This window comes from Tamandua tetradactyla, chromosome 19 (genome assembly GCF_023851605.1).
Source record: "Tamandua tetradactyla isolate mTamTet1 chromosome 19, mTamTet1.pri, whole genome shotgun sequence".
NCBI lineage: Eukaryota > Metazoa > Chordata > Mammalia > Pilosa > Myrmecophagidae > Tamandua > Tamandua tetradactyla.
This window is the reverse complement of record NC_135345.1, coordinates 50,181,560-50,198,177: the sequence shown is the minus strand read 5'-3', so window position 1 is coordinate 50,198,177 and position 16,618 is coordinate 50,181,560. Positions and strand designations below refer to the sequence as shown.

The following is a 16,618-nucleotide window of genomic DNA, read 5'->3' as shown; positions in this document are numbered from 1 at the left end:
CAACTAAAAGAATCAAATACACAGTAATAAATTTAACCAAGGGCGTAAATAACCTGCATTCAGAATGTTATAAAACTTTGCTGAAAGAAATCAGAGAAGACCTAAATAAATGGAAGGATATTTCATGTTCATGGGTTGGAAGACTAAATATTGTTAAGATGTCAATTATACCCAAAATGATTTACAAATCCAGCACAATCCCAATTAAAATTTCAACAACCTTCTTTGCAGAAATGGAAAAGCAAGTTACCAAATTCATTCAGCATGGCAAGGTCCCTTGAATAGCTAAGAATACCTCAAGAAAGAAAAATATGCAGCAGTACAAGGGTAGCTCAGGGTTAGAATTTTTGTCTGTCATGCTGGAGACCCAGGTTCAATTCCTGGAGCCTGCACATGCCAAAACAAACAAACAAAATAATAAAGTTGGAGGACTCACACTTCTTGATTTTAAAGCATACAAAGCATACAAAGCTACAGTGGTCAAAACTGCATGGTACTACCTCCAGTTTTCCTCAGTCTCCATGTATGTACCTCAGGGAGCATCCCAGAACCCAGATAACCAGAGCACCCCCCACTGGACCACAAAGAGGGCTCACCCATGGAGGGGTTGCCTGCACATGCTCCATCGGTTGGGAGACGTGGTGAGCAGCTTCCACCTAAACGACTCACTAGGGAAGCTATGTGAAATTGAAAAGAGTGAGGGGATCATACAGTAGTAATTCTTCATGCAAAAGTTGCACAGAAGTCATATGGAAATGAAAAAATGGTTTCTTTTGCTCTTCCCCTTGTGTGTATCTTTTTTTTTTTTTTACATGGGCAGGCACCAGGAATTGAACCTGGGTCCGCTGGCATGGCAGGCAAGCATTCTTGCCTGCTGAGCCACCATGGCCCACCCAGGCTTGTGTGTATCTTATGGGCAATGGATAGAAGAAAAAAAAGACATATGGAACGTGATGGTTATTCTGAACAAGAATCTCAACTATGTGCATTTATTGGAATATGAAATAGTGAACAAGAAATGCAGCAGCTGAATTTAGAAAGAACTACTGCACAGCCAAAACATTGTACCTATCTGATTCAGACAAGAGAAAGCATTTCATTTTGTCTGTAAAGATGTTCTATGGTAATAGTAATGACATTGGTGTGTTTCTCAGCAAGCAGATAAAAGTCATCTCCAAGTCTTCCCAAAAGAAGCAGTCACTGAAAAATGCTGACTTGTGCATTGCATCAGGAACAAACGTGGCTCTGTTTAATCGACTTAGATTCCAGACAGTATTAGATACTTGCACACAGAAGGAGGTAATTTCTATGCCAGTTCGCAGCAGTGGGGAACATTTCCATCCATCTTTTGGATGATTAATCAGAAAAAGAATTCACAGTGTATAATAGCTACATCCATTATGGGCAAACAGTCAAACTTGTGTGTTCAGTTACTGACATGGCACTCCCAAGATTGATAATTAGTAAAGTTGATAAGCATACCACATTACTGGATGCAAATGACCCTGTGTCACAACTTCATAAATGTGCATTTTACCCCAAGGATACAGAAAGAATGTAGTTGTGCTCTTCTCAAGAAAGAACTAAATTCCACACCTAAAATCCAGTTTCAGGGCACTCTATGCCCAAAAGAACCAAATAAAGAGATGATAAATGATGGTGCTTTCTGGACATCAGATATAGATAAGGCAGAGTATATGTTTTATGAGGGAATGGGTCTTGTCCTCGCCCCCATCACATCTGTGCCTGTCATAGAATGTCTTCAGTTGACTGGCGGTGGGGATATAGCAATGCTTGAGCTTATGGGACAGAATTTCACTCCAAATTTAAGTGTGGTTTAGGGATGTAGAACCTGAAGCTACGTACAGATGTAGAAAGACTATACTATGTATTGTCCCAGACATTTCTGCATTCTGAGAAGGTTGGAGATGGGTCCAATAGCCAATCAAATTAGGTTCTAGTAACTATGGTTCAAAATGATGGAATTATTTATTCCAGCAGCCTTACTTTTACCTGCATACCAGAACCAGGGCACACTGCAGTGTAGCTGGAGCAATCCGTTGAGCCAGTTCAAGCCAAGTGTCCCCAAATGAATCCAACACAAACAGCGAGAGAAGTTACACAAATGTCAGCACAAATTCAACCAATGTCACATCATCTACAGCAACAGTGTTGTCTTAACTACTGATTTTTTGCTAGGACAAAATTTTGTTAAATTGACTTGAGTGCTGCAAAAAGTTGACAAGAAAAAAAAGGAAAAGAAAATGATCATCAATCTTCTGTGGTTTCTTAGGAAAACTTTTCATACTAGGCAAACACTATTCAAAAAACCTGCAAGTGCTGACTTCAAATGTAGAAGCCATGGTAAAAAATAAACAACAACAACAAATAAAAAAAAAAAGAAAAGCATCAAAATGTAAAAACTCTATTGGAAATAGATTTTTTTGCGTGTGTTTGGTTTTTGTTTCATTTTGTTTTAATGGCCAAGAAATAGAAATGTGGCTGGAATAAAAGTTAAGCATACTAGAATACAAACCTAATATAGTTTTATGGGCTAAGTAACTTGGATAAGCTTCAGTAAAAGGTACATTTTCACCATACTTTTTTTATACTACAGTTTATAGTAACACTAAATTTAAAAGATAAAGAACAGGTCTGTATTATAACATAGTGAACCCAATTATAGATGATGGAATATATAGTACAGGCTTAAGAATGTAATTTAATGTAAATTAAAACCAAATGAGATACTATTTCACATCCACTAGAATGGCTTCAATTACAAAATGAAAAGTTTTTTAATTGATATATAGATATAGGAACAATTGTCCATTGTAGGTGGGAATGGAAAATGGTGCAGTCACTATGGAAAAGAGTTTGGCAGTTCCTCAGAAAGTTAAGTATATAATTACCATGTGACCAGCAATCACCTAAAAGTATTGAAAGCAAGGATTCACCCAGCTATTTGCACTCTCACCCAGCTATTTGCACTCCGCTATTCATAATGGCATCATTTAAAATTGCTGAAAGAGGGAAACTACTCAAGTGTCCATCAACAGAGATAGGTAAATAAAATGAAGTATATACAAACATTGGAATATTATTCAGCTCTAAAGGAATGACACTCTGATGCATTCAACAATACGGATGAAACCTGAAGACATCATGTGCAGTGCTATAAGCCAGACACAAAAGGACAAATATTGTATGATCTCACGGATGAAATAAATAGAATAAGCAAATTCATGGAGTCAGAATCTTGAATAAAGGTTAGCAAGGGATAGGATGAATGTAGGGAATGGGGAGTTAAGGCTTAAAATAGACAAAATTTCTCTTTAGGCAGATGGAATAATTTTGGTAATGGATGGTAATGATGGGAGAAAAACATTGTGAATGTAATTTACACCACTGAATTATATACTTGAATGCTGTTAAAAAGGGAAATTTTAGGTTGTATATATGTTCTAGAATAAAAGTTTTTAAATCACATAAGAATGTACAACATAGCAAACCTTAATATAAACTAGACTATAGTTAATACTATAATTATAATAATATAGTTTCATTATGTAATAAATATACCTCATTTATTCAAAGTGCTAACAATATGGAAAACTGCATATGTTGAGGGTATATGAGAACTCTGTTTTCTACATGATTTTTCTGTAAACCTACAACTTCTCTAATAAAATAAAATGCTTGTGTATTGGAGCTTGCTTGCTTGTGGTGCTCTTTGGACCCCTGTGGTAGCCACTACCAGATGCTCAGACCCAGACCCAGGCAAGTCTGCTGGGTGAGTTCACATGGTTCAGTTACCTCCATGACTTCTGTTAAGGTGTGGGTGAGGCCACTGACCACTAGCTGATCATTAACACATGAATGAACTCAGCTGACACAATGTAAAACAGAGACCAGCCATCTGAGCTGAGCTCAGCCAAAACTGCCAACCCATTGAAGTATGAGTTAATAAATGCTGTTTTAAGCCACCATATTTTGGAGTAGTTTATTACACAACAAAAGCTAAATGCTACATAGCCCTCCATCTCATTCTCTTGTAAAGATTTCCTTATTTTTCAAGAAATTCAGCCTTGCCTGGAACATGAGTGTGCTGGCTTAAATTTGTTATGTATCCCAGAAAAGCCTATGCTCTTTTAATCCAATCTTGTGTGGGCTGACCTATTGTTGGGAAGGAGTTTTTTCATTTTGGTTGTTTCCATGGAGATATGACCCTGCCTACTCAAGCTGAGTGTTAGTCCACTTGCTGGAGTCCTTTAAGGGAGACACTTCGGAGAGAGTGCAGAGCCAAGAAAAGCTAACAGAGAAAGAAAATGCTTACCGAGAGGACCAGCAGACATCACCATGTGCATTTCCATATGATAGAGGAACCCTGGATGCCAGAAGCCTTTCCTTCAAGAAGGTATACTCTTGTTGGTGCCTTAACTTGGACATTTTCATGGACTTAGAATTGTAATCTGTAACTTAATAAATCCCCTTTGTAAAAGCCAATCCATTTATGGTATATTGCATTCTGGTGGCTTTAGCAAACTCCCAGATTTTGGTACCAGAGAAGTGGGTTGTGATTGGCAAATACCAAAAATACTGAATTGGGTTTATAAATGGGTAAGGGGAAGATTCTGGAAGAATTGTGAGATGCTTGATAAAAAAGGCCTAGTTTGTATTGAAGAAACTGTTGGTAGAAATATGGATGCTAACAGTAGTTCTGATGAGTCCTTAAACATAAATGACGAATGTGCCATTGTAAACTGGACAGGTGATCCTTATTTTAAAGTAGCAGAGAATTTGGCAGAATTGAGTATTGGTGTTGGATAAAAGGTAGAAATTTGAAAGCCATGAGCTTGTATATCTAGCTAAGGAAATTTCCAAATTAAATGTGGAAAATGCAGCCTGACTTCATATAGAAAAATGCAAGGGGAAAGGGATATGCTGAGAAGCAAAGACTTGAGTACAACTAAACCAGAAATTGATGGCCTGGAAAATTCTGGGCCTCCAGAAAGTGAGGCCCCAGAGAATAATTCCCAACCCCCCCCCCAACATGAGGATTTAATGAAATACGGAAGCCAGGATTGGAAATGCAGTCATCCAGGAAGGATTTGTAGAAAGTCCTATTGTCTGATGAGTTGCAATCCCTGTTTGCTGCATGAAAAACCAATAAGTTTGTTGTGGGATGTGTATAAATGGAACCACTGCCAGCCTGGACTAAAACGGACAGAAAAGGGACAGATTGAAAGAAAAATGACTTCAAAGGTCGAACCATGGAAACTTAGGTCTGGAGCAAAGAAACCTCCAGCCAGGAGAGTGGAGATACCCATGCACTGGAAAGGGTGAGTTTGCCAATGGAGTTCTCGGAGGGTAACTGGCCACCCCATTGTTCACGACAAGGTTTGCTATCCCAGGCCTCAGAAAAGGTGGGACACATTCTCCGGGGATTGGGGAGAGCCTGGCCACCATCCATTGTTCTGAAGGGGGTAAGTGTGTGTCCCAGAGATGGCAGAGAGTCTAGGTACTGCCCCAATGCCTAGAGAGGGTAGAGCTGAGAGCAAAGTGATATCCCCAATGCTTGGAAATGTTAAAATCCTCACCCTAGTGTTTGTGTTAGCCCTTGGAGAGGGTGGGACTGCTGCTCTCTCAAGCCCCAAAGATAAAACATTAAGTGACTCTAAGACTTTGAAATATATTGGAGTTTGCCCTGCAGATTTTCAGAACTGTTTGGGACTTTTGACTCCTGTTTTCCTTCCAATTTCTCCTTATGGAAATGGGAATGTTTATCCTATGACTGTCCCTCCTTTTTATGTTGGAAGCAGACAACTTGTTCTGAGTTTCACAGGTCCACAACCAGAGGCGAATTTTGCCTAGGCAAACCACACCTGTAACTGATTTTGATAAGGCTCTCTACTTGTTACTTAAATGATTTAAGGCTTTTGTGATGTTGTGATGGAATGAATGTGTTTTGCATATGAAAAGCACATGTCTTTTAGGGGTCCAAATGGTGGAATGTGCTGGTTTGAATTTGTTATGTACCCCAAAAGCCTATGTTCGTTTAATGTTGGCTGTGACCATTTGATTAGGTTGTTTCCATGGAGCTATGACCCCACCCATTCAACCATTTGCTGGACTCCTTTAAGGGAGAGATATTTTTGGAGAGAGCTCAGAGCCGAGAGAAGCTAAGAGAGAAATAAAACACCCACAGTGACATTTTGTGAAGGACCATCAGATGTCATGTGCCTTTGCATGTAACAGAGGAATCCCAGATGCCAGCCGCCTTTCCTCCAAGAAGTTATCTTCTTTTTGGTGCCTTAATATGGACATTTCCACAGCCCTAGGATTGTAACTTGTAACTTAATAAATCCCCTTTGTAAAAGCCGATCCATTTCTGTTATATTACACTCAGTCAGCTCCAGCAAGCCAAAACAATGAGCTTCTTAGTTAAAAAAAAATAGCTAACATTTATTGAGAGCATTCTGTATTCAAAATACTTTGCAAAGCACTTTACATGTATTTCTTATCTTAATATTCATGACAACCCTATGAGGTAAGTAGTATTTTTATTCTACAAAAGAGGAAACTAAGGTTTATAGAGGTAAATCAGTCATGCATTTATTGGCCTGGTTCAAACTAAATATTTCTGATTGGACAGTTTCTTTTTTTAACAGTTACAGTAACTCATTCATCTTGATACCCAGAGTGCCTGGCACTTAGTAGTGTTGACCGGTAGTGAGTATGAAAGAGCAGTCTAGAGACCTTGATATCTACCCTGCCTTGTCAGTGCCATTGCACTTATTTACCATCTGTGCTTGGAGTTTACCTTTGATTATTATTATTTAGTAAATCAGCAGGTGGGTCTTGATAATCTGCATTGTTAACAGAACATTCTGGATGAATCAGATTCAGGGGGTCCACAGACCTCACATGGAGAAAATTGAGGCTAAGAGCTAGACACTCCACTAGGCTAGGAGTACAGAGATGGAAACACAGATCCCATTTTTTAAGAGCTCAAAGCTTGCGGTGAGGCGATAGGCATATAAATATATAATTGCACTCCAGGGTGCAAAATAGGGCTCAGGGCACCAAAGTAGTTTTACCCTGTTTTCTTCCTGGTTTCATTCTAAGTTTATAACATGTCTATGGATTCTTTTTTCTAAAGGATATACTAATCAGAATTTGCTTCTTCCTAAGGACTTTAAAATTGAGTCCAGCTTTCATGGACTCCAAATCATAAATCATTATCTAACAGCCTTGGAAGACTTATTCATATTCTAGTAATTCTAGTGAATCAATATCTTTATTAGCCCATTCCTGTTAACATACTTGTTACTATACAAAGGCCCTAAGGCAATCGAAGAGATTACAGACATTCAATATTAGTTTATCATTGCATTTACAGAAAAGAACTTGAATCCCAAACAAGAACCTAAAAAACTCTATCAAATTGTTAAAAACTTTATATATCTAGAGCAAAATAATAAAAATAAATAAGAGCAGAGAGTCACTTTTGTGGGAAGAACACAATAGCCTCCAAGTGTATGCAAGTATGTATTTATGTATTTATGTTGGGAAATTGGACCCACTGTATTTAACCCCTATTATTAGTGACAGGAAATATGTGTAAAGTCAGTTTTATTAGTTTTATACTAACGATGGGAATCTGAAAGAAAAGTTCTGTCCCTATCAAGTTGAGGTATTTAATACATTCTGAAATCTCCCACAGAATAAAGATGTAAGATAGTCCTTCATCAATGAATTGACAATGTAAAATACTTCACAAAAATCAGAAGAGCATTTCATGCTTCTTACACTATGCACCTTAGATGAACATTGCTATAACCTCACACTTTTTAGAAGGCTGAATTCAGTAAAATTTTATCTTAGTTCTGGAAACCTTAAAAGGGAAGTTTTCATTTACAATTAAATTCTTATGAAGACATAGAGTATGTATCCCTCTAGTGTCTACAATATAATACAACAATCTAATTTACTTAGATTTCATTTCAGAACACAATTCCTTGAGAATACAAATAGGGATAAATAATTACACTAAAATTAAATGTGGAAGGTATTAACTTGGTCGTTCATGGTGTGTCTAACTAATAACCTTACACTAGCACAAATACTGGTTCAAATAAATGAGCTTTTTATTCCACTGACCCAGTCAAGAATAATATCTCTTTCCAAGTCACTCAGTTCCTAAGAGACAATTTCATCACAACTGGAAAGCATTCCATTATCAAAGTATGCTGAGGTCTGCCCTCCTTTGAGCTTTTTCAATTTGCTTAAATTTGCTTTAGATGTTATTTACTCACGTATTGCCTTCCCCATCCGCCATTTCATTCTCATGGAAACTTAGTGAGGATAGAATTGGGACTGGATCACTGCCCTGTTTGGCACATTTATCATCCATCGGGAGTTTCGCCCATTCTCCAAGGCCTGGCAGCTGGTCGTCTCATAATAACTCTCCCTCTCTTTAACACGGCCACCCCTTTCTAAAAAATAGTCCTTGGATCACAAGTCTGATTTCAGCAAGACAGAAAAGTTCTAAAAGTTTTCAGTGGACTAGGAAAAAAGACCACATTTGGAGGAAATTGATATGAGGTGACAATCTGTTTGAATTATCAGTTTATAATTGAGTGGAAACCCTTAAATAGTGGCCTGGAATAACCAAGGAACTACTCAGCCACCCTCGGTCAGTGGCTTTCAATACTTACTGCATGCCACCCTAGTGAGAAACACATTCTACACTGCCACCCAGAATATACATACACACATACATATTTAGCTGGAACAAAAGTTCTATAAAACAATTCCTACTCTTACTACTAGCAAAGCATGTAAGCCTTTTCTATTCTACTTCTATTCATTCATTCTCTCCCTCTGCCTCTCTCCCTCTCTCATTTTAACACTGGTCAGGATTCACTGCACTGATTTCGTGACTACGAATGGTTACTATGAACACTGTGAAAAGACACTTACCTTGCTGATGTGTACAGCTCTGCACAATATCGACAGTATGTATGAAGTAGACAGATCCATATCCTCAGCCCAATAAATGTAGAAAATATAGAGGCAGCAAGATGACTACAAGACTAAGAGAGAGGAAAAATTTTCTCCCCACAACCAGGGGACAAGTAACCTTTAGTCTTTCTCTGTCTATCCAAACAAAGCTAAAAATATGTTAATAATGTTTCATATATAGCTTCAGGAAATTTTCTTTAAGTTATGAAAGAAAAACAAATAAGATAAGGTCCTATCTAATTGAGAATCATCAAGAACCACAAAATCTTAAATTTCTGACCTTGGAGACTATTAACCTAGATGGAAAAACCAGTAGCCATTTTGTTTACTTCTACACAAAGATTTTTTTTTAATCTCAGGGTGTTGACAAATAATGCTTTAATTTTTTTTTATATAGAATCAACCTTTTAAAATGGAAGAAATTCACAAAGATATTGATTTTTAGATTTTTATTAAAAAATACTGGGCACAAATTTTCACACAGTAATAAATGTCAGATGCTTTTTCACTAAAGCTCCCACCCTAACCCTGCATTTTCCAGTTCGCCCATTTTAACTGAGTAAATGAGTTCTCTGTTCACCATTTTTTTTTTTATAAATTAAATTCCATCTGTTGTACAGACACAAGCTGGAGTATTTAACAGCTAGTACCACTTACTAGCTATGTGACCTATGTAATTAACTTTTCTACCTCAGCTTGCAAGTGAATTTAAAAAGACACCATTAATAGTAATGGACATACTGTAGACAAGCAATGTGTGTTCCATTCCCCACTCTTCTCATTGGCTGTTTCTCAGATCAAACATAAGTTAACTTTGGGAACCCTGTACATTGGGCTGAGGTTGAGACTTTAAATGTATCACTTTCAGTTTAAATAAGGTTGTCCCAGTATAAATGCTCAGTAAAATGTACCTGTTGATATCTGAAAAGTAACCAACATTAAATAGGATACCATAACAAAAGACTGGCATGACATAAAATGACCTTCATACCACCCAATCTCATCCTCAGTCATTTCCCATAATGCTGCATTCCATTTGTCCAGTGTGTCTCCCAGGCCCTTTCTCATGGAAAACTGAATTAGAGGATCTAGAATGGGGCTCATGAATGTGTATTTTAATTAGGACCTCAGATGATTTAGGAAGGTTTAAAAGCATAGCCTATATCTGAGCCTTTGCAAATGCTGTCCTCTTTCTTGGGGAGAAGGGGAACTGGTCAGCCATGTCCATCACCACATTAGCCCCTTCTCATCCTCTAAAACTATTTTACCTTGACCAGGGATGAGGGAAATTGGAAAGGTCCCACACAGGAAATACTGAAAGGCATTCTCCACTCTGCTCCCATTATAATTTTGAGCATGGCTTAGTTGCTGCACTGCCTGTGTGCTGCAGGTGGCTTCCTTCTTCAGGATGTGTCTCTCTAGTGCCTGCCCAAAGTTAGATAACCCACCAATGCCTACTGATCACTGAATGTACAGAAAAGAGGTAGTATGAGAAAAGGAAACAAATACACCTCCTGATCCTCTAATATGGCTCTCCTATTAGAAGTAGGAATAAAAGATCTAAATTTTAGAAAACATAAGTGGTCCTTCAACTTGAGATTGATTTCATAATTCTCCCTTTCTCAATGGAGGAACATGCTTCTAAAGGTCTGCAAGATTGTTTCAGAAAAGCACTGTTCTCTCTCCTAGTGAATTCATAAGCAAGAAAAAGCAGTACAGTTCTGATGACAAGTACAAAATCTGCAGACAGATTTCAACATCAATTCCTGGTACTTCCACTTACCAGTTAACCTTGCTGAAAAGGTTGCTGTGAGAAGTGAGTTAATATGTGGAGCACAGCACTTAGAACGGTATAAGTTCTAAGAGCTAAGTAAAGATTAACTACTGTTGCGATTATTTGAAAATATTCTTTCAACTACCATGTTTATTCATAAGTATTAATTGAGAGTTTGTGGGCACACTATTGGTATTGAGATAACTAGACCTAATTATTCATCTATGCTTAAATTTCTTAAATCCTAGCTCATACTCAACTACCTGACCATACTTCAGTTTTAGCAACTTGGCTCTTCACTTAACTGGTATAAAATCAAATATTCCCATGTTTTATTTGACCTGGTACTCTGACATTTACAGAATTAACTGAGTTCTTTTATTTATTACAATAACACACAAAGAATCAGATGCTTTTTAAAGTTCAATTATGATAACTTAGAACCAGAAAGAGTATTTTAGATCTTGATACTCTCCCTTCTGAGCGCATTTATAATTTCATTTAAAAAATTCCAAATCATTTATTTAGATTTCACTAAAGTTTCTATTCCCAAGTTCAGTGTTTATTTAAAAGAAAACTATTGTTACATGAAAATTCGGATTAGAATAAACTTGCTGCTGGTCAGTGATGGGGAAAAAAAAACATTAAATATTAAGTATACAAAAAACCCCACACAGTCCTGGGCTGAGCTTGACAACTTGAAGACCAACATTACCAAGAAATGCAAGATTAGAATGCCTTTTAATGGACACCTTGCTTTAATTCACTGATACCAGCACTGCATGTGGAATTTAAATGTTTATTAAATATTGTCATAGACCTAGAAGATCAAGATTCCTAACAACAGGAAATTAGCTTAACACTGTCTTCATGCTCCCACATACATGGATGGAATTGAACAATTAATATCAGAGAAAAGAAAGAAACCTTTGTGTCTGCCTGGCTGTACCAATAAAGAAATGAGTAGTGGCATCTTAAAAAAAAAGTTCTAACAATAATGTTAATGCCGGGTGAAAGGGGTTGGGCATGGGGTTAAAAACCAAAAGCCATATTCAGCTAACAGACAGTACTATTTCACAGCAAAACAAATGGAGGATAGAAAAAAAGGTTTTATTGCAAGTGATAATTTATCACCAACAATACAATAAAATTTAGCAAATTAAATCCAAGTGGATGCCAAATACTAACATAAAACCTTCAAACGCAAACTTAAGTTTATCATAAATTGCATTGGAGGACAGTCATTGGAGCTCATTAAATAAGGTGTTGATTCATTAACACTGAACTCACAGCCGACAGAATTGTTAACTCTTGTTTGAACAAAGCTCATCTCATACACACATATTTTCCATAAGACACATCACAGCCTTCCTGCATTTAGGAACATTAGGTAATACTTCAGTACTATACTCACTTGGGGGCCATTACAAACAGTGAAATAACCCCAAAAGGCACAAAACAAGGATTATTAAGTGATTGATTTAAAATATTAAGAAAAGAGGTATCAATCTGTCTTTATAAGAAGATATAATGTGGCAAAGTAAATAAAAGATACATATTCAAAAATCAATCGGCTTTTCTCCATGTTAGTTATAAAAAGTTAAAAGTAGAAATGGAAAAAATATCCACTCATAGAAGAAAAACCTGTAAAATATGCAAGGCAAAAATCCTGCAGAATTTATATAAATTAAATTTAAAACATAACATTTGATTGGTGCATATAAAATAAGCCTGAATAAAGGGAGAGTCAGCATATGTTCCTGGAGGAGAATACTCTTCAAAATTTATAGATATGCACACACCCATATGCACAAATGCACACATATAATATATACATATACAGATAGTATGTACATACATATACATATATGCACATGTTTATAGTGATTTATTAAATTTATATACACAATGTAATTTCAAACTGAGTGGATTTTTTCATCTGGCTAAAATGACAAATATAGAAGAATAAATATGATAGTACTTATACTATCATCATTTCCTAAGATTCTAAAAGAAATACTATACAATGGATAGGATTAAACAATGGGAATTTATTGGCTCACGGATTTGAATCTAGAAGTCTAAAATCAAGACATCAGCATGGCTATGCTTTCTCCTTAAAGACTGAGGCATTCTGGGGATGGCTGCTGGCGATCCTGGGTCCTTGGCTTTTTTGTCACATAACAATCCACATCATAGTGTCTTCTTTCTCTTATGTGTTCCATTGAATTCCAGCCTTTGGCTGTTCTCAGTGGCTTCTCCTTCTGTGCCCAATTTCCTTTACTTATAAGGAAATCAGTCATCATGGATTAAGGTAAACCTCATTCAGTTTGGCAACACTTTAATAACATCTTCAAAGGCCCTATTTACAAACAACTTCATAGCCATAGGAGCAGGGATTGGGACCTAAACATATCTTTTGTGGGGGGTACAATTCAATTCCCAGCAAGAAAAGAATAGTGAGAGGGCTTGTCTAAATTTGTCATGTAACTATGACAAATACCACCCAATGGGTTGGATTAAACAATGGCAAAGTATTGCTCTATGATTTAGGAGGCTAGAAGTCCAAAATTAATGTGTTGGCAAGGTCACACTTTCTCCATCAAGCCTGCAGCATCCTGGTGCTAGCTTGCTGCAATTCTCAGAGTTCCTTGGCTAAGCATGTCTGCTTCTGTCATATGGTGGTCTCTCTCTCTCTCTCTCCTTGTGTCTGTTCTGGTTCCTGCTGACTTTTGGCTTCTTACTCCTCTTTATAAGGCTTCTAGTAACACAGATTAAGACATACCTTATTCAGTTGGGCCACACCTAAGATTTCATTCACAAATGATTCTACACTTTAACTGAGGCACAATTCCTCTCTGACTGTGGATTTATGCAAACTAAAAATGTTATCTGCTTCCAAAATACCAAGGTGGGGCAGGCTGAGTATAGACATTTGTATAACAGTATGGAGAAACTGGGAGGAACTCAGTTCCAGGTACCAAACAAGTTCGAAGTCTAGAAGGACAAATGTCATTAGATTTAAAGGTCTAACAGTCATCTGTCAATGAAATGCTTACCTAGGTTATTATGTATCACAAGTAACGACAGATAACTTTCTCATGACACACAATCTTTGACTCCAAAGTTGTGCTTTTCCAATGATAAATGTTTATATATGAAAATAAACATAATTAAATGTGACCATTTAAAAATTAGTTTACTCTTAATTATAGTATATGCTTTCTAGATGATATTAAAAAAATAAAATTTTTCAACAACAAAAACAGACTATCTAAAATGTAGTATACCATGTTGAGTTCCTTATTGTACATGACTGAACTTGAAGGCAGACTTAGTTCTCAGAAGTCCTGTTCCTGTAATGAATGTTAAACGAGAAGTTTGCAGCAAGGAAGACTGCTAATGGTAACTATAGAATAATGAATTCCCTTTGGCCCAGTCAGTGTTTAAAAATTTCTGAGGTCATCCCCAGCCAAGAAACAATTTTAAAGATACACATGAGCTCACTGGCCTAAAAGAAAAAAAAAAATGTAGCCACTTCAAAATGCTGTAATGTTCATGGTCGTTATATGCCAACATGCATCGAAATCTCTTGAACCCCACCCCATGAGTTTCAGATTCCACAGGTCTGTCGTGCAACCCAAGAATCTGCCTGTCTAACAAGTTTCCAGGTTGTGCTAAGGCTCTTGGTCCTGGGACAACACTTTGAAAACCACTACTCTATGACAAGTTACTTTTTTTTCAAAATATAAAATTGAAACTAAAAGTGAATAGTTTAATCAGTATCAGTCACAATGGGAAGACCATCGCCTTTCAGAGTGGGGACAAAAGCTATGAGCTAGTGCCTTGAGTTGATACAAATAGAACCTTATGTCTGATATCAGAATTAACTAAATTTGTGAAGGTCTAGTTTACACAAAAATCACCTGAGGTTGGCGATGAGGCCTTAAGGATTGATTCTTTCTGCATATTTAATACAATTACAATCAGGCTCAGGCAGAAATTTTCAAAAGGTCTACAAATGAGAAAAATGGTTCTGCCACTGATATAGTTATAACTCTCATCTCAAGCTGAGAAAACACTAATAAAATATCAAAGTTCTTATATGATCCAAACCTTGGAAACAGAGATGTTACCCATCAGGGTTAATAAAATTACAGAAGAATTTTATAGCTACAGGTTGCTGAGGCAAAGAAAGGTACAGTTTCGCAGTAGACTTGATACGAAAGTTTCCTGTATGTCAGAGCTGAAGTTCAGTAACCCCCGATAAAACCTGTGCTTGCTACAATCTGTATGAATTCTGACCCACTTGCCCCACACTGTCTAAATTACCTCAGGGATATTAGTTCCTTATCACAGATAGAGGTAATGACCATGGCAATGAGATAATTTTATATCTTTGCTGGTTTCTTTGCTGTGCCGGTGCCAAGGTGACATGTTAACATGGCCTCCCTCAGTAACTATTACCCTATTACCTAAAAAAGGAGGTTTCTCTTTGAAATTATTATTATTATTATTATTATTATTATCTTTGAAATTATGTCACCCAAAACACCAAATTAAATTACTCCAGCATGGCAGGTGAAAACTCTGCCTGCTGAGCCACCGTGGCCTGCCCTAAATTACTTTTTTAAAAGCAGTTTTCTTCACACATGAATCCAGCCAACATGTACAGTCCATGGGTCTCAGTATAATCACAGATTTGTACTTATCACCCCAATTAATTTTAGAACATTTTCATTGCTCCTAGAAGAAAAACCCCGTACTCTTTGTTCCCCTTTATTACTGACATTTAACACTGGTTTAGTTCCTTTGTTAGAATTTGTGGAAGAATATTAAAATATTATTTATTATAATATAAAATATTACTAATTATAAATATTTAAAAATTACTAATTTGCATTAGGTATATTTTTTCTATATACCTCCTTATTATTAATACTTTGCAACAGTGACATACATTTGTTTTAGTTCATGGAAGAATATTCTTACATTTGTACTATTAACTACCTTGACTACAACAGGATTCAATGTTAAACAGTCCAGTGTTTCATCCTCTAACTATCCTTCTAGTGACAGACATGATCACAAACGTGCGCCTTCAACCACAATCATATGCATGACTCAGTGCTATGAATTACAATCACAATGTGTTACCACTTCTATTCATCTCCAAACATTTAGAATCAACCTTATTTAAAGTTCTGCACAATTCTCTACCCTCATTGTCTACCCTCATTCTATGTTCATTCTCTACCTTCATTCTATGTTCTGCCAATGTATATTGTAGATATTAACTCCATGAGTTTATTCATTATACTTAGTTCATACTAGTGAGATCATACGATATTTGTTCCTTTGTGTCTCGCTTACTTCACTCAACATAATATACCTTTTGTGCTTCAAAGGACTTTGTCAAAAAGATAAAAAAGCAGCCTACTCAACAGGAGAAAACATTGGCTGCATGCATCAGGACTTAATTTCTTAGTGCAACTGAATAATATTCCATTGTATGTATATATGACATTTTGTTTTTCCATTCAGCAACTGATGGATATTTGGTTGTTTCCATCTTTTGGCAATTGTAAATAATGCTGCTTTGAGCATTGATGTGCAAATGTCTGTCCATGTCCCGGCTTTCCACCCTCTGAGTATATACCAAGTAGCAGGATTGCTGGATCATATGGCAGTTCTACACTAAGCTTCCTGTGGAACCACCAAACTGTCTTCCAAAGTAGCTGTATCATTTTCTATTACTACCATCAGTGAATAAGTGTTCCTATTTCTCCACATCCTCTCCAACCCTTGCAATTTTCT

General features: G+C 36.8%; 1 protein-coding gene and 1 pseudogene across 1 annotated transcript in view; one reads left to right on the top strand and one right to left on the bottom strand.

The window, feature by feature from the left end:
* ATP10D (ATPase phospholipid transporting 10D (putative)) overlaps positions 1 to 16,618 on the bottom strand; it is a 165,065-nt gene that overhangs the window by 117,035 nt on the left and 31,412 nt on the right. The window lies entirely within an intron of this gene.
* LOC143663391 (recombining binding protein suppressor of hairless pseudogene) lies at positions 913 to 2,181 on the top strand (annotated as a pseudogene).